General features: G+C 38.7%; 1 long non-coding RNA gene across 7 annotated transcripts in view; it reads left to right on the top strand.

The window, feature by feature from the left end:
* The window catches only part of LOC135416259 (uncharacterized), a 31801-nt gene extending 13263 nt beyond the window's left edge, over positions 1 to 18538 (top strand). For 2 of the 7 annotated variants that reach the window (XR_010431509.1, XR_010431503.1), the window contains exons 3-6: positions 270 to 348; positions 5124 to 5233; positions 12841 to 13009; positions 17955 to 18538. This is a non-coding gene — a long non-coding RNA (uncharacterized LOC135416259). The remainder of the gene's footprint in view (positions 1 to 269; positions 349 to 5123; positions 5234 to 12840; positions 13010 to 17954) is intronic. The other 5 variants (XR_010431506.1, XR_010431507.1, XR_010431517.1 and 2 more) reach the window with 5 other exon arrangements.
* The last annotated feature ends 933 nt before the right edge of the window (positions 18539 to 19471 follow it).

Here is a 19471-nt window from a genome sequence, read left to right as displayed (position 1 = left end):
CTTAAGATGACCGGTTTTGCACTGAATTTCTGAGCAAACACTTCTGTTCTGCCAGCTTTGTGCTAGAGAGCTGTTAGCACAGCCAAAGCACAGAGTGGACTAGCACATTTTGTTATTTCCTAAATTGCTGCAACAAGTTTTGCCTGGATTTTTTTATCAATCTCCTCAACCCCTAGAATGAATGGTACAAACAAAACACAATATGAACAAACAAGGATGCTTCTTATCTCACAGAGACATTATTTTTTCTGTCATGTTTTCTTTTTCAGCAGCTACATAATGGAACTTTTATCACAAGATATTGCAATATTCCTATATTTACTAAACAACAGAGTTCCTTCAAGGCAAGTACTGTTATGTTTTCAATTAAAGTACGATGTCATACATCTGTTTCCATTTCTATCTTGTTGTCAAACAGTGGACATGAAGAATATATATTGTATTTTCATCCATTTTGTATTCAATGGTCAGATATTTGAGAACCATTCATAGGTTGGCAGGGCCACTGTATCACAGTACTTATACAGCTTCTCACACATAACATGAATTTGCACAACCACATCTAGCTCTCAAAAGCATATCCATCTTTTCAATGTCATTTGATTTCAAGTAGTCATTGATTTCAGTCATTCTATGTCATTTAAGTAATACCTTTGACCTGATGTTCTTCTCCGCTTCTGAGTACTGTGATCAGTTTGATCTCTGTGCAAGTGCCCTACCAAACAACGGCAAGTTGGAGATGTAATACTGGTCTTCATTACCGGGAAATCTATTGCTCTGACAGAGAGGTATTTTGGTCTCATTCCCAAGTCCATCATATATTTTTTATATTTAATGTTAGCATCTCTAATAAAAAGCATTGTCCTTATATGAATCATTTTCATGGTACTGAAGAAATGCAGGCTCTGTTTTATTTTTGTTTGACTACAGAGTGGTTTAAAATAAACTTGGTTTGTTTTGCTGAGCGTCATTTATAAAACCCTGGAAGGAGATAGTGAAGATGCCTGGATGTGATGTGCTCTGAGCCCTCCATCTGCTGATCTGCCCCTGTATAAGCTGCACTACAAATATACAGGATGTATGGTGGACTCTTGGTAGCCTCCGGCATAGCTTTTACCACAGTACACTGAGGTTGTAACTTTGCTAATGACAAAAATGAAATTATTTAATCTCCAAAGTAGAAGCTAAGTTCTTTTGATTTTTTTGAATGTAGGACTGTCAGGAGTCCCAGGGACCAGCTGTATAAAAGCAAATCACCCAACACTGTGTGAGATATTCTAGAAAATTTTTCCAGAGCTGCTTCTGTAGCATCTACATAGGTTGCTCTCAGCCTCCCACTGCAGGCAGGTCAAAGCCCTATATGGCTGGTTTTCTTAAAACCTGGCATCTCCTTATTTCTTCCTCTTGTTGAAAAGAGCTTCTGCCTGTGGGTTGCTTTTTGCTATGCTACAAAAGCACATGTATTTTCTGCTAATGAAGTATAGTGATAGCCTTGCTGATCCTTGCACTGATCCTTGATTTTCTTCCTTGTTCTTCATCTGAGGCTGATTTTCAAACCTTTGTGAGAAATGTTAACGAGAAATAATTTTTGCATGGATCATCCTCCCTCCCACTCACAGCAATTGTGATTTTCTCCTGTTACTTGAGGCAACAATATTTCTAAAGGTACATTTCTTATGTGGAAAATTAATGCTTGGAAAAAGGTTTCCTGTCCTATTACTATTTCACAGTTTATCAGGTAGGATCAAGCTAAAATGGCTAATCCTATATCCAGTTTGCAGGCTGTAAAACACATATAATAATCCTATTTTGAAGTCCTGCAGCAGACATAGGAGGGATTGGATGACTTAGAGGAGTGAAAAAGGCTGGATGAGTATCTGGAAACATTTTCATGGTCAGTCTGCAAAAGATTAAACAGTTTTCCCCAGGGGGAAAAAAAGAGGAATTTTGAGTAACTTGAAACATTGAAAACAAGGTTGGATGTGATAGCTCATGGAGGAAAACTGTTGTACTAAATAGATAATAAGGAAAAGGGCTTGAGAGTCCTCTCTGATGTTTCATCTCTATGGAAGGGTAATTAGGTATGTGCACAATTACAAAGCAAATGGCATGCATGATGATGTTTTCCTCAGTCAGATTTGTTTTTCTCTTCTTCTAATTTGGCTTTAATTAACACTAACACAAGTAAGTTTTTTTCTAAATATAAGCAGAGATATGTACTGTGTTAAGGTTTTAAATCATGTTTGTGATGCACTTGGGTAATTTCTATAAGTATCAGGGAGAATACCACTTTTTTTTATGTGTATGGAGCTGGAGCAAATGGTACCCAAATATAACACTGATAGTCATGCTTTGTTGCATGTGTGAAATTTAGCAAAGGGAATTAACAACTGAAATGAGCACTCCCACATGAAGGATAGTATTAAACAAATCTAGCTTTAAGTCCTGACCTTCCTACCCATAATTCCTCCCAGGAGACTTTGAAGTCTTATACTAAAAGGCCTATGAAGCTTGGAAACTGAAAGCAGCATTTCATAGGTATTAGCATGATAATTAGGAGTCTGTTTTACATATCATTTTAATTTGAAAGTAAGTAATCAGAATTTAGATGACACTTTGCTTAATTATATTGAGTGTTTGACATGAAAGTAAATTAATAACAAATTGATTTCCACCATCTGCTACTATTAATGCTGGGAAAACCAGAAGAACTTCAAATGCTATATCTTTATCCATTTTTAATATTATTATCCAAAATAGATGTTGCATTTTTGTAAGAAACAGCACAGTGCACTTGATGGAAGAATAAAGAAGGCAAAATAGTTCTCTAGAGACATGAGAGAAAACTTTGGTTCTCTGGCAGCAGAAGACAGTGAGTGTGGGATGTGATTGGGATTGAGCCTGTGGCACCACCACTGCCCACTGCACAAGGCAAATGCAGGTTCTGAAATGTTACACGTTCCAAACTGTGTCCTGGAGTATTTTAAGTGTAACTATATGAGAAAGGGAAAGAGTCCCACTACAAATACTCAACCCTCCACAGCATGGAGAGAATTGGAAAGAGAGCACACGTTTGGATTTGTCATTATTCCTTATAGTTAACCAAGTTTCTATACACCCAGCCTGAGATAACTATCAAGTGTTAGCATCCCTCAGTTTTACAGTCGGGTTATTAGAGAAACTCTTTGGAAATGTTCTGCCTTTGGCATTGTTATGGGGATTTTTTTAATCTCACAAACAAATTATTTCACAATTTAAATATAGGAACCATTATCACTCTAATATTTTTCTTATGACGAATATGTAATCGCAAATTGCTTCCTCTCCTGAAGAGCTTTCCTCTCCTGAACAGCTTTCTATATAAAGTATACAATCCATATCCAACAAAAAAGAATACAGTGAGAATGAGTTAGGCAGTAAAGGAGAGAAGGTATTTTTAAATGTGAATGTTTACTAGCTTTCACAACGTGATTTGAAAAAAATCTGGACAAAGTCTGTAATATTCCAAAGGCAAACACCATTCCCTATCAAAAGCTGTTGTTGCTATGGGTTATCTCCCACAGTGGGTATACTTAATTTAAAACCTAGAATTATATTGCATCCAGCAAACATATGCTATTACTGTGATCTGATAAAAGCTGGGACAGGCTGTGCTCAATTTCTTGAGGAGTGACAATTTTAAAATATTCATGTCTGTAACACAGAGATCCATGATAAAGGTGGGTCAGGTATGGTACTAGTTCACAGTAGCCTAGGGGTATATCTCTTGAGACTAAGGTACTTTGAGAAGACTTTTTCAAATGCTGTGAGCACTCTAGCAACAGAGCTGTCTTTCCTGATTTTACTAAACAGCATGCAGAACTACTGTGCTTGCACTGTCTTCTTTGCGCTGTCTTCTTTACACTGTCTTTGGCTAATGCTTTTCAGACCATTTTAGAGAGTTAGAAGAAATTATTTTAGAGAACTTGGAAAAGAATCTATCCTGAGAAAATAAAAAGGCCCAAATGAAAAAACACCAGCAACTACACCAAAAAGAGCCAGGTTGCACAAAGGCAGAGCTGAGTGTCCTGCAGCCAGCAGTCAGCAAGGCTCTTAGTATCAACAACTTTTAGTGCTTTACAGGACGCTTGTAGAGCAGATTTGGATAATTTTTTGTTGCTCTTGCATGGTGATAGCTGAGCCTTCTCTCCAAAATTCCCATCCTTGTTGTAAGTGTAAACAGTGTTAGCAATCCACAGAAATTATAGATGTTAAGGGCTGTGATTCCCTAGGATCTCATATGAGCATTTGTTTCTGTCCATAAGAGATTAAAAAAAGAAGAAAAGAAATAAAAATGCTTTTTGCCAAGGAATACAGTGTTACCAGTTCCAGAAAGTGGAAGCAAGGCAATTTTCCCAACATCCTCTGAGACTCCTGAAGCATTATAAAGACATCAGCTTTATGAAGACATCAATAAGAATTGAGAATATCCTTGCAAGGAGCACCCCTCAGGGACCAGCCAAATGCTGTTTGTTGTACCCTATTTTTTCTCTCAACAGTAGTAATTGGAGTACTTGGGTCCCTCCTCACATCAAGAGTGGGGCTCAAGTATCCCTGTTCACCTGAAGGTTTCCTGCCAGTGACACTCACCTGTGAACATCAGCCACCTCAGGCATGCTGGCTGTTCTGGCCATACTGTGAACAGGCTGGTCTTAACAGGGAAGAGTAGAGACAGGATTTCCTTTAAACTTCTATATTTGGAGTTTTTACTCACTGTGACAGTCGTTAAACATATAGACAAGGAATATATTTTTGCAAGCTTCTGTACACCCTTCTAAGTAAGTATATTTCCCAAAACATATTGCATCTTGCTAATTATGAAATTTGATCTAGCGTATGAGTATAGACATTTAATATACACACCATCCTCAGAAGGGGATGCCTAATGCCTTTGATTTAAGCGATTTAAGCTACCTGGATTGTAGGGTTTTATAGGCTTGTGAAAACAAGAACGTCAGCATTACAAATGATTCAACATCAGCTAACACCTTGCCAAAAAAATTAATTAAGTCACATAAGTCCAGTGACAAAATTCAGATGATTCCTTTATAGGCAATATCCTTAACATCCAATTTCATTTTCAGACAGTGTTCAGAGAGCTCCTGAGAACAGCTGTGAAATTCAGACCAGTTTACCAATTACTTTCACAAAAGAGTTGTTTTAAATCCATTTTCCCTTGAAGGTCTCAGATCAGGTGAGAGAAAAGTTTGAATGGGGCAACTGGAAATAATGTCTTTGTCTCTTTTTCTCTCCTTTTTTTAACATTTAAATAAGTGGATAGTCGTTCTGCTTAAATAGAAAAAATCAAATACTACTCATGAGCTAAATTTTCCTCTCATGATCATCCCACTTCAAATTTTCCAACCAGCCAAAAAACCTAGGGTTTTAATCTATAATTAATTTTTTTCTCAGCCTTACTTTGTAGTCCCTCCCAGATTTCCTTGTTGCTCGCTGACAGAACATCATATTAGGTGAGACATTGCTGTAGTTCTCATATACACTGTCACATAGAATGACAGGAAGGAGATCAAAGTGCAGAACACTTGGTCAAAAAGCCAAGCATAAAGGTCTGGCCTTCTGAAACAGTCCTCGGGCCTACACTTCCCATGAAACATTAGAAGGAAGAACCTCAAACCCTTGGTTTTAATTTATGACCCTGTGTGTAACAACATTTAGACACTTTTTTATCAGCCCTTCAACAGATCATCCCGAGTTTCCCATCCTAGTGGTGACTTGACTTGTGAAACTCTAAAAGCACAAAAGACAGATATGGATTTGTAATAATTACAATTTTAACTGGATAAGTATGTAAGGAAAAATTAATCATATTATCATATCCAGAAAATAAAAGCAAACTCCTGCTTTTAACAGAAAAAATAGATTTTCTATGCTAGATTTCCGTGAGAAGACTGGGGTTTCCACCACAAAGTGGGAGCAGCAGCTCCTGTGCTTATATAGTAAAATTGCAATTGGTGTGACATCCCTGGCTGGGCTATGGGCTTTCCCTCTGCCAGAAACATTGCATGTGATAAAAAATTAAGATATGAAATTTAGAGGCTTAGATTTTTTACAAAACCTATTTGGTGTGAAATTCTAGGGGGACAGTATTTGCAAATGATGCTAGAAGTAAGCAGAAATTATTAGCACATCTACTTTGCATCTTTGAAAAGAAAATAACTTATCTTTTTTCTTCATTAAATACCTAGTAAAAAAAAAAAGGCATAAAAGCATAAGAAAAACTCAAGATGTTTCCAGCCTCTTTTACAAAGTGATTTTAACCACAATAACCTCTGAATTTTTATGACTGGCTGCTTTGACCTCTGTAATCAACAAAGAAACAGTAAAGCAAAAAGAGTATCTTACTCTCCTGAGTCTGTCTGTACTGAGAATTTAGATTAGCATTCTTACTGGAGCATAAGGTAGACTTGCCTTCTCTTTAACAAAAGAAATAAGGAAAAGATGTACCTGAATTTGGGGTAAGCCTGCAAAATCTTGTTGAGTCAATAGTCATATTAAGAAGCACAGATTCATTTCCTTGGCCGTGATCCTATGAATAAAAGATCAGTCTGTTAGACCTGTATTATACCTATACTTTAAGTATAATACAGGTATGTAGGTATTTATAAAGATTATACACAAGATGGCCATCAAGGGCAAACTTGGCATTTTACTTACTTATTCTCATGTCTAATTATAATGCTGTGACATTCAAATGCAAGTCCTTGAGGGAATATAGCCTCCAAAACACAAAATGTGTTGCTGAAGTGATTTTTAATTACTTAATAAAAATTGCAATGGTCCAGACTCCCAAGACAGATTTTTCTCGTGGTCATATTTGTATGAATCCCAAACTGGAAGCAGAGCTGTTTCTATTAAACTGGTAGTCCTGTGAACAGCAGACCTTAGGAGTCCTGCTTGCTTTCAGAGGGATCTCCCTGCTGAGGTGCAATCAACACAGACACACTGATGGAAAACTGGGCTCCCCAGCATCTGATAAGATATGAACTCAAGATGTAGCTTTCCTGAAGTTATATCTCTCTCCTTTCTCACCTGCTTTCTTCTAATGCCCAGGAAACTTGCATCTTTGAAACATATGTCTTTTTGTTTTCAAATTTGCTTGAAATATCCTGATGGAGTCCATGGCTGTGACTTGTATTCATAGATTGTTAGAGGGAAACTGAAACACGTACACAAAAAGCAGCACCATGTACTCTGCGTACATTAACTGGAGGCAGTATAGTGTGACATGGACTTTTCTGTCCACACGTGAGCATAAGAGTTAGCTCTTAGGGGCAGGATGTCAATGTATTTGAATGTTCACTGACTTCAGAGTAGATGTGGTGTTCTGCCCAAGTCAGAGACTTCAGTCCTTGTGTTTACAAAGTGCAAACTCATTTAACTCAGTTGATCTGAGAAACAGTCCTGATTAAAAAGACTTTATTAGGGATAGCTGTTCATTATGCATACCCACAGCTTCCCAGAGAAACTCATTCTCGGCATCCTGCTGTGACAGAGATTAGTCATTATGCAGTAAAACTGCACTGCTGGGACCACATTTGCATTATTAAATGAATTAGAGTATTACTTACAAAAAAAGCAGTCCCAGAGCTGTGATCACCAGCCCCAAACCTAGGCAAATGTGACCAGCAAATATTACAGGACACTTCTCAGCATTTGGGAAGAGGACTGCATCTGCAGTCATCTGTCACAGTTAATCAGACTTGCACTGGTGTCTACAAAATGCAACAAAAGAGAGGCCTCATAGAAACTTCACATCAATAGCCAAGTACCTGCTATCAAAAGCAAAGCAGCACAAGATACTGCTTATAAAACACTAGAGTAGTGAGATTTTAGTTTTTTCCCCACTGCACTAAGCCTGCAGCACCACTGAAACACACCTACATCTGACCTTTAGCACAGAACTTTCTTCGAGGCCTGACCCACTAGTTGCCCTTACCATCTCATCATACAACTGCGTACTGTTCAGCCAGCCAGGAGCAACTACCAGCTGAGGTGCAGAAAGGAAAAGCTTTTAAGTGACCATTATACAGGCATCTCCTCTCTGTGAAGTTCCCTCCTCATCTTAGAGCAAGTTTAAGTAGGTATGTGGAAAGCATCTTTTTTAGTTTGAACTGAAGGGAACTAGAAGGACTCACACAGTAAACCTGTGTTTTAGGAGGAGAACACAAAAATGAGCTGAGGCATTTCACGTTCTTGAATGGCTTCTTGACCATCCTAGGACACTTAAGCTTTTCTAGTCTCTTTCAAGACAATTTTAAACTCAGCTCTAATAAGATGTGTTTTACTTTGAACTTTTGTGAATTAGGAACCATCACATGTTTGGTGCAATTAAAAAATAAATCCTTATTTCTATGAAGCTACAGACTGCCAACTTTTAGCCTCTGTTTCTCCCTGATTTATTCAAGCCACACAGCATGTAGGACATGGGTCATGACCACCTTTAGAAATGTGGGCTGCTCTTGCCTCTACTCTGAACCACATCCTCAAGCAGTTTTCAAGAGCTAAGCTAGAGCACGCTGTGGCTGGATAGTAAATGAGGGCATGTGCTTTTATTTAGGTAAAGGTTTAGCAGTTCAGGCATCATGCGCCATAATTCAGGCAGCCTTGAAAACCATGTGAGGAAAACCAGGAAGGAAAACTGAGCTGCAAGCATGTCCTGGCCATCCAAAGTAATGAGAAATGGATGGTGGCCAAATGTAACGAGCTGGTGCATTTTAGAGTACAAATATCAAATTCAGTAACATTCTGGAAAAGATGCCAAAATTGTGCACTCTGGAAGCACACAGTTCCTGTCTGAAATGAAGGCAGCTCTTTACCCCCTGTGGTAGCTATTACTGCAAGCTGTGAGCAAACTGGGGACTTGAACTTGGTTCGTACTTTCAAAATTATCACTGCTATCATAATTCCACAGATCCAAACACAATAAGATATAGATCCTAGCTATTATCAAACTCTTTGGAAAGCAAATAAAAAGGGAAATTACAAGTTTAGAAAAAAATACATGAGCCTAAACATTTTATTAAACCTATGTCTAAATGCTTGGACTGTGGAGCCTTTAGGCTATTGTGAATCTATTGCAAATCTGTTGTAGGATCCCAGGGGTCCAGTCAGACCAAATAGGATGAACTGACCCATCAGTCCTTCTCCCTCTTCTTCCTCCTAAAAGGAGCAGTCTGTCTCTTCCTCCTCCTTTTTTGTCACTGGCATCCTCCTTCTTACTCTTACCCCACTGGTCCCCAGCACTTCCCCAGGCTCCCTTTGTGCTATCGTTCAAGGTGCAGCTCATTTCATGGAAGTGGTAGAAATTAACACAGAAAAAAAAAGTGAGAGAATTATTTTTTAGAAATAGCAAGCTGAGAAGTCAGCTCAGCCATCTCATTTGATTTTATCTTCAGACCTGCTGAATATAATATAAGCAAACACTGGTTGTTCTTGAAAAAGATAGCTTTTTCAAATATGGCCTTTATTAATCTTGCAAAGTTGTATTAAGGTCCTGGACAACAGAGTCTGACTCAAAATCCCTACAGTTCTCCTGTGCTAATTAGAAGTGGCCTTTCCTTGTACCGGTTCCAAGATGTTGCCTGAACTTTCAAGTGTTTTTGAAGACAGCTGCAATTTCTTACTTGAAGGCCCAACGGCTTAATATTTAACCTGTAGCTGTTGTCAGCTATTTAACCTTGTCTAGAAGTGAATGGGTAATTCCCCTTTGCTAACAAAAGTGCAAAAAACATCTTAAAATGACCTTGTGCCAAGTTTATGGTGAAAAGTCACATGCCAGGAAAGCCGTACAGCTAGTGTTGACCTTTTGTTCTTGGCCATCTAAAGACATTAAAATCTGACTGAACATAGTTACCCCATCTTAGACTCAAAGTGTAATTTAGTGAACATGTAGGCTTAAATGAGACAAGGGCCAGTGGCAGGGAGGACCAGCCAGGCTGCAGCAGAATGATCTGAGTCCTGCTCCTGGCAGCCCTGAAGAAGAGCTGTTCTAATTGTATCTCACTGATTTTTGGCTGGTTTTAACATTTTTGTTATCAGAATAGACTTCTTTATTTGGACAAAGGCTGACTAAGAAGGGGTGCTTTATTCACATTAAGAGACAGTCAGTATTAATGACTCATTAGCATATGATCAGAGAGGGTTTGTAACCCTGCAGGCCTGTGAGCAGGGCTGAGCGAATCAATAGAAGCAGAAAAAACAATTATGAGTTTGCATTTGAAAATTTGTCTTAGGAAAGTAATCCAGATAAGAGGGTCATTAGTTATTAGGAAACTAGACTGGCTAGTGGATATTCCAGTTCAAGGAATGAGTTCATTAAGATTTTTCAAACTGCAGTGTCTTTGTAGTCATATGAAACTGAGACTAAGCTGCTAGCAAAGGGCAAAGGACCTTACTATGGCCCACGGACCAGTCTGGGGCTCTTGATGGCTTGGAGATGTCAGCCTAGTTACTCACACATCTGAAGGAAACTGAGAATTTGTAAAATGCAGCTCATCAAGCTCTGTTCGCATCCCCAAAGTCTGAAACATGCCCTTTAATTTCACTCTATCAGGGTGGGAGCTACCTGTTGCAGCCCTGCAAAAGCTGTAGGGGGAAATTTGGGGTTTAGCCCACTGCTCTGCTACAGCCTGTTAGTACTTTTCAGCACAATCAGGCTCATCTGGAGAAGAAATCCCACTTCTTATGACCCTTGGTCATGCAGCTCTCCTGGTTTCCACTTGATGCCAACCATGCAAGGCCGTGCTTCTCCAAAGAAAAATCTGTACAGCTCTCTACAGAGAAAATCCCACTGTCTTCTGATTCAGCCATTAAATAGTAGATTTGCTTTAATGTGAAATTGTTCCTGAACGCACATAAACAGACAGGATTTGAAATTTTGGTGTAGAATTTGTCCTTTGGGCGCAGTTTGTCTCTGCCATAATTATGTTTTGAAATGCTTGATTTCATTGTACTTCTTTCTATAGCTGGACTGGATTAAGACCAAATGAGCTCTTATCCTCTTCTACTATACCCAAGTGGATCTTGCATCCATTGTCACCAGAGTGGTGGCTCTGCATTTTTAAAAAAGAGACGCTACTTTAAATCACCCTGCACATAAGTGATCACTATCACAATCTCTTCAAAAGTTTCCAATAGCCAGAAGCAGGATCACACTGCAAGTTCAGTCTCTTCCTTGTCACTCATCCTGGGGAAGAATTACTACAGAAAACAATATCTCACTCAGCACTGTGGGCTGGAAGTCTTGACTCTTTTGCCATGGGCAGCACAAGCTCTCCTGAGCAATAGACCCACCACTGAATTCAGTATTGCCTGTGCAGACAGCCTGGCTGCCTCCCACCACTGCAAGAGAGCTGTAGTGCCTCTGCCCACACAGACACAGCGGGATGGACTGGAAATCACCGGTCACGGTCTATTCCACAGGCACGCTAAACAAACAGAAAATAATAGCTGGGAGTTTTCATCTGCGCATGGGAGATTCAGTGTGGCCTGCTTTGGTTTCAGAGTGTTGGGAGAAATCTGTGTTTTGATTGCTCAGACTTCAGAGCAGCTGCTGTAAACATGACGTGTCTGAATGTTTCTTCTGGGCAAATGCTGGCGACAATGCAGCTCACAAATTCTGTTAAAGCAGATCATCCTCCATCTTCCTGGTCCCTCTTTTTAGGGCTAACTGACAAGTCATTAATCCTTGACAATTTAAGACAGCTATAGGTCTCTTTAATTTGCACCTAGCTTCTTCTAATCCAAACTGATTGTTCCAGAAGCCAAAAATAACTGCTGCACATATCCAGCTGTCCCTTTATTCTATTGGGGGTGGCCTAAATACCAGTGGGGACAACAGCATGATTTTCTGCTAAATACCCATGTCCCATCACATTCCTTCCCCATTGATATGATTTTCTTGAGGTCCATCCCTGGTTTTGAAGTGTGACAGTGGAGAAGGCAAACCAAATCACAGCAGAAGGGAAAATCAAAACTGAAAGGACACAAGGTTGGTGCCAAACTCAGCTATTTACTTAAAACTTTGCCAAGGAGGGAAACACAAAGATGATAATGATGGTAACATTGCAACCCAGAGGGTAGGGTTTTATGCCATTTCTGGAAGGTCAGCTGTGCTGTAGTTTCCAAGCAAAGACAATGTTTCACAGCAAAGATGAGCAGGTGTAAACATACACCGGCAGTGACCCATTTTACAAAACAAAATTTTAATTTGCACATCTTTTACAAGTTCCCAGCATCCAGTCTGAAAGCATGTGCCTGTAGACATTATGACTTAATGACAGCCTAATTAAAGATGAGTAGTTTCAGTCTTTTGGCCACCTCAAGACTGTAGAACTGTCCTCCCAGTTTACTGCATCCAAAATCCCCTTTTAATTTCAAAACCTATTATGCGAATGCAGGAAGCATGATGACTAGAACAATGAGCTCTGAACACAGGACTTTGCCACCCAAAAGGCATTTCCCTCTGACCTCTAAAAAATAAAAGTCTCCCCAGTTCTTTCCTGCCAAGGCAATGTCTACATTAGCAAATTGTGCGATGAGGGTGGAGCGAATCCAACTTTGCAGACTGCAATCTGAGGTTGCAGTATTGATCCAACATTGACACTCAATGTGTTTCAGCTTTTGTCCAGTCACCCGACAGCCAAGACTGGACTAACAGCCCAGTAGTGGCTGAAGCATATTTAGTGCAGTCCTGAAGCATACTGTTTGATGAAACCAAATGTTGGGTTGACTTTCATTATAAAGGAAGGGGTTTCTTTAGTGATCTTCCTTTTTTTTTAGGAAGACCTCATCCACCTATGTCAAAGACCTCTCTGTGATGCAAACAAAAGCACAGTAAATGAGCATAATCAGGAGAATCATTTCAAAACTGTAATTCTGATCTAACTCCATCATTAATGACAACACATTCTGATTGAGCCATCATCTGCCTGGGCTTAGCTAACCAGAGGTAAGTTTTAAGGACAATGTCAAAAAAGGGGCAGCTTCTGATGCACTCAAGTCTGTAAAGGCTGATGAGACCCCATGAGGACCAGCACTCTCTGCTGGCATAAGAATCTTTTTCACCACGAGCACACTCCATCCTTAATTGTAAGGGACATAGATTTTTCATTCACTTCTCAGAAGGATGTGGGGAAGATTGAACCATTTGGAGAAATGCTACTGACATAAGTTTTGCCAGGCAACACCAACAGATCCAGTCATTGACTATAACCTTTTTTAGGCTGGAGTTCAGCCTTGATGAAATTAAATCTTTTTAAAAAAAATCTAAAGACAAAGCCTAAGAAAAATATGATTTTCTGTTATTCTGTGGCTATCCTGAATTACAGGCTTGAAATATAGTCATGGGTGTGGAATTGTATTTGAGCCATTGGCTATTGAAGTCTGATGTTCCCTCACACTTTTATTTATGTATTTGTAACCCAGTTAGGGAAGTGGCACACAAAAAAAGAAACCTTTCAAAGGCTTCATGTCAAGCTATATGAACAGAAAATACTTAATGTTATTTGAAGTCTAGTATGTTTTATTGCACATTAAGTGAGTACTGTGGGAAGGGCAAAAACATGAAACAAACCAGCACATATGGCTTCTATAATTTTTTTTTTATCCCTAAGTAGTAGCTTTGCTAGTGCTGTATGGAAGTTTCATAACAGGCTCAACATCCTATAAATAAAGCAGACCTTCAGCCTCTGGGGGTTTTACTGTGTCACTGATGTTTTCACTCCCACAAACTATCACACTGAACAAATAAAAGTTATAGCCCTTTGAGGGAACTGGAAAGCGAGCTGGGATCCCCTTCTGATTTTAGGAGAAAGACCACTTGAGCATTCCAGAGGCCAGACATCCTCCAAAAAAACCTGACATGGAAATTCCTTCTGTTTTCTGACAGCTAGGAACAGTTGAAAGAAGTATGATGAGCGCTCACTCCTAGAGAGGCTTCCGAGTAATTGAATTAAATCCTGAACGCAAATTTTCATATGTTCATTAATAAACTTGGCATGGAAAGGAATTCAGCTGCTGCTGCATTGTAAGATGTTACACTATGTGTCTTCCAGGAAAGCTCTAGTTGATTTCCAATATATTCACCTAGAATTACCTTCTATAAAAGTTGTGCTATCCTACCTGTTTAAAATGTCACATATGGTCAAATATGATGCCTGTCTATGGACCAGCACTAAAGGTGTGAGTAACTGATTGTGAGTTAGGGTTGGCTATGGCCCTCATATATTACTAATTTATTGAATTATATACCTATATACATGATGATCATGACTTTAGAGATCATTAAAATAACTCATCTGTAAAACAAGAGATACCCCTTCACTGTAGAAGAATTCTGCACCTATCGAAAAAGGTAAGAGCTTTCCAGTTTCTCATGATGGATTGTCAGACACGGGATAAAATGTTAAAAGAGAAAAGCATAAAATCAAATTCCAGCACTTCTGCTAAGTGACAGCTTATTTGGTTGGTAAGAAAAAGGCTGAAGTGACTGCAACATAAGCGATAAAAAGTCTGCCAAGAAAACAAATCATGATAGGGACAGTAGATTATTTAATCTGAAGTGAGTGACTTGTTCTCCTATAACTTGGATGGAAAAGAATATAATACAGTTTAAAAATATAATAACTCTTCCTTTTAAAGTAAAAAATAATTAAAGACTAATTAAAAGGACATACTTTTCTCATTGGCCCATGATAGTTTTGATAATTGGAATTATATAGTTATCATAGTATTGAATACAAGCATATTTGCTTCTATCTAACTGCTCAGATCATATGCTGCATAAAACAATGACATGCATAACATAACTCCTGATTTGAAAGTTATGTAACAAAACTTTCTTATCACTCTCATATGCCAAAAAATATCTAGGAACTTCAGGTTATGTTTAATTTTGTCAGCATAATACACAAGTATTCCGAGGCTTATTCACCAAAAATAAGTGCACTTAAAAGGCACTTAAAAGCTTTTCCAGCTTCTATAAGTTGCCTTTGTACACTAGGTGAAGACTTATCAAATGCAATCTTTAAATTGGTTAAAGATGATCAAGGTGTAGATCATGGCAAACCACTTTTGGTAACTGAATGCTACTTACATTCTTTTATAGTGTGCTAAAAGTCTTTTAATGATGTAATCTTAGAGCAGTTTCATTTTATATGCTGAGGTTTTTGAAATGATGCATTCTCTGCAGAGTTATGACAAAGAACTGATGACAAATTCTTTTGTCATAGCAGTAACTTTTATCTAAGAAACACATCAGAACAAAGCACAAGGCCTGAGAAGAGCCTGAGTAGTGCACCTCAGCTCTCTGAAACCTGACTTCACAGTTTCAGATCTGTAAACAAATTTTCAGCCACCTCCTGTAGGAAAAGTATCACTTCTCAACATGTCATAAGTAGGACTGAAGAGTTGAAATATGACAAAAGGCCGGAATTGGATTGTTGAATAATAATGTGTGTGAAGAATAACATGTGTTGAGAGATTCAGTAGAGAATTATTTATCTGAGGGAACTGCGAATGTACACCTAAAGCTTACAGAGTTCCTGTTTAAAACATTATCTGATATTTTTTGCAGTTATCCTCTTTCCTTCTATCTAAAGGTCATCACATTTTAAGTTCAGAGTTTTTAACGCTCACCCAACAGTTCTAACTACACCATCAAATACAGAATCACAGAATCATAAAAGTTGGAAGAGACTTTCAAGATCACCTAGTCCAACCATCAAACCAGCACCACCATAATCATGCCTAAACCATGGCCTCAAGTGCCACATCCAGACACTTCTTGAACACTTCCAGAGACTGTGACTCCGCCACCTCCCTGAGCAACTTACTCCAATGCCTAACTAGTGTTTCAGAGTGGGTTTTTTTTACTAATATCCAATCTGAACCTCTGCTGGTGCAAATTAAAGCCTTTCCTCAAATACCCACCACGATGAGTTACTATTGCATTCCTGTGTAATCCGATATGGTTTAGGTACTTTGAGAAGAGATTAGAGGTGGCACACAGAATCAAGTCTCCCTGCAGTCTTCCTCAATAGCATCATCCACCAAGGGGACTTCAAAAAGTGCAATGATTATTTTTTGCACATCTTTTCCACAGAAAATATGTTGTTTTCTCTCAGAGGAATTGCTCTCCAGACACCTCATTACAACAAAGCAGGGAACCTTTTTGTCACTCAGGGATGCTGACTCCATCACAGACCCAGAAAAAGGGGTTTGTCCTAAGAAACTCTTCTCACATATTACAAAAACTTTTAAAAGAGGCATATCAAAGGAAAAGAACATAAGACAGCTGTAAAGAATAATTCTGCAGCTGTTGATCTCAGTTCCCAGCTCTCTACCATTCCCCCTACTTCCCAACAGCTGCTGCATAGACCTTATGGCAGATTTCCAAAATCTGAAGCTGCTCTGCCCTATGAGAAAATCACAGTTTCATTCCTATTCCCAGTTTCAGAAGAAAACAGCAGTATGTTCCGGGGGATTTAACCCACAGTCTCCTAAATCCTGAGAAAGCTTTCTAAAATCACTTGGAATTTGCCACAGAGGAGGCTGTACGCTAAGTTCAGTGCAACTGCAGTGGCGTAACCCAGAGCAGTGAGGACACGAGGCAATAGTGCAGCTAAAATTGATCAGTTGCAGCGTCAATATTGCACTTCCCATATTCTGAAAGATGGCAGCCCTTCAGACTACTCAAGTTGGAGGCAAAATCTGAATACAGGTCAGCAGCAATGAACAAGGAGTGGAGGACCACTGGAATTCTCTTAGCTGAGCAGTTCCTGCAGGCATCCCAGCTTAATGTACCTCTAGTTCATTAGTACTGGGACAAGAGCAGTAGCAGTCTCATTAGTGATGAGTGATTTAACACTTGCTTTTCCTGGTACTTTGAATAGTTATGTCATCCATTTAACTATCAGCAGTATCAGTCATCAGGGGAAGAGATAACTATCTAAATGCATAAATTATGAGTGCTTGGAAAAAGTTGTGCTTCTCCTAAGTGTCCCAGTGTCTTATTCTCAGAGACCTGTGTTTGAGTCCTCTCTCTGTCATAACAACACTGAATATCTCATCTTTGGATAGTTTATTTACTCTTTAATCTCCCAAGTATAAAGAGATCAAGATGTTTGTGTTTAATGTAAATGACAACTAGGACTAGATATTCATTGTAATAAAACCTCTGGCCCCTTTACATGATGAGTCTTGGGCCTCTGACAAGGTGAAGAAGCTAATTTTAAAAATATATATGGACTCATTCCCTGGAAATTTGAAATATCTGGTGTCATCTCCAGCATCTTAGATCGTACCAAGAAATATTTTTGAAATAAAAAAATAAGATAATATCTGGCTGCCTGTTGTAAGGTCTGATTAATTCATATTCTGTTCCCCCATGCTCTGTTATCCCTTGTTCTAAGGGTCTCCTCAGATCCACATAACCACTTACATGGGGTAAATAAAGGGGAATGAGAGCATAGGGAGTGAGTGGAATTTGTTTTGTGGACTTGAGGAGAATAATCTGCCAGTAGCAAATTATGCTCAGATAAAACACCAGGAAATTTCAAGTAATGAAGTGACCAAGTCCAAAATGCCTGGAAAATAAAATGCTGTTGGACACTAGCACATAGAAAAGTGGCAAGAGTAGTCAGTGTAAAATTAAACCAATCAACCAATAATCCCCCTAAACATGCAAACAAAGGCAACATTTCTCCCCTAACAAACTGTGCCAGTTTCTAATGTCACGGTTCGTTTTAACCTCTCAAATTTACAGAATAACATACCTTATCAATCAAACTTGAAATCACAAGCTTGTTAAGTAGTAACACACAGCTCAGAGGTAAAATTCTTCAGAATAGGATTTTATTCATATCTATTAAAGCTTTTCTTATTTCATATTGCAGGTTGTGCTCTGTTACTGTGTGAAAAGAAGGATGCACTATCCCCACACCAAAATGCAAATGCTCTGGAATAACACAGAGTCCTAAGTATGCCAGCGCAGGAAAATGTAGAAACTGGAAGGCCTTTGGAGAAAATGAAGAAAGCTGTATTGCAAAGAAAAATATTCTGAACACAAAAATTATTGTGATGGGATTCTTTTGCTTATAGCAATGAGAGCACTTTTTTGCCAAGGCAATGATCCTAAATGTTCTGGGCCCCTCGGGGAATTGCTTTATATGGAGTACTGCTAGCTTGCTCCAATAGACAAGGCATGCAGGCTGTCACAGTCACGGATATGAAATTTATCTTTCTATAAATGAATTACAGGCTTAGGAAGCCAGCAAGCATCCAAGCATCAGAAAACAAAACTGGGATATAGATCACCTAAATTTTAATTGATTCCTTTGCACAGTGACCTGCCATTTTATTTCAGACTAAGTTCTTACACCATCCCAATCCCTGCGGCATTGGCATAGGACTCACAGGGCAGCTGAGCTGCTCAGGACCCAGAACTTTCACAAATCTGAAATAAATCTTCTGAAACAGCCCTAGCAATTGAGCAATTTGGAAAGCTATTACTGTTGTGCCCCTGTGACCTGTAGAGCTGAAGCCCGAATGAGAGGAAGGTCTTAGGTAGCTGTTTCTAGTAGTATTTATTAAAACTGAGAATTTGCAATTCTTGGGAATTCTACCATTAAAAAATGGATGATAACCAAAAGCCAAAACACTGTTTTATACTTTTTCAATTAGCAAATTTCAGTTAAGAAATGTAAAATCTCAGAATTTTGTCTTGAAACTAACTTGTCCCTTCTCGTTTCCTTGGTACCTCAGATGTAACTTGTAATCCCATTCTTCTCAGCAGCCTGGACTTTCCAGGTAGGTTGCTTGTGCCATTGCCCATGGCCCCAAGTGCACTGTTATCAGCTTAATGATGGGGGAGACTCTCTGTCTCAGAGTAATTTGAACTAAGAAAAGAAAAGGATTTCAAACTAAGCTGCTTCAATTCAAGTCATCCACCCTTGTAATCTCCTAATGAAATAATGAAATTTTTTTGGCCTAGATATCTTCTATTAAGAAAACGTGTACAATGTTACTACCCTGACCTACACTGAGAAAGAAATGCACTTCTAGATAGGTGTTTCATTATTGGATTTTAACAGGAAAGTAAATCTGATATTTTTCACCTTTTTTCGAAAAGATATTCAAAGGAATGATAGTTTATACTAAGTGATGAAAATCCAATAATTTAAATGTTATCTTTGGAGAATAAATCTTTTGTTAAACATTAGTGATTTAGAACAACTCTGACATAGTTCATATTCATATCCATATCCATTGCCTATTAATTTTTCTGTTTCCATTCTTCTGTCACATATATTACCCAGTGCAGCTGCCAAGTTCAGCTTATAGTGTGCTCAACTTTCATGAATTTTTCCTTTAATGTTCATGCTGAATTTATGAAGTAGTTTCTAATGAAAAT

Source organism: Pseudopipra pipra, chromosome 1 (assembly GCF_036250125.1).
Source record: "Pseudopipra pipra isolate bDixPip1 chromosome 1, bDixPip1.hap1, whole genome shotgun sequence".
NCBI classification, from domain to species: Eukaryota; Metazoa; Chordata; class Aves; order Passeriformes; family Pipridae; genus Pseudopipra; species Pseudopipra pipra.
Note: the sequence above shows the minus strand (reverse complement) of the source record. Positions and strands in the feature narration are given on the sequence as shown.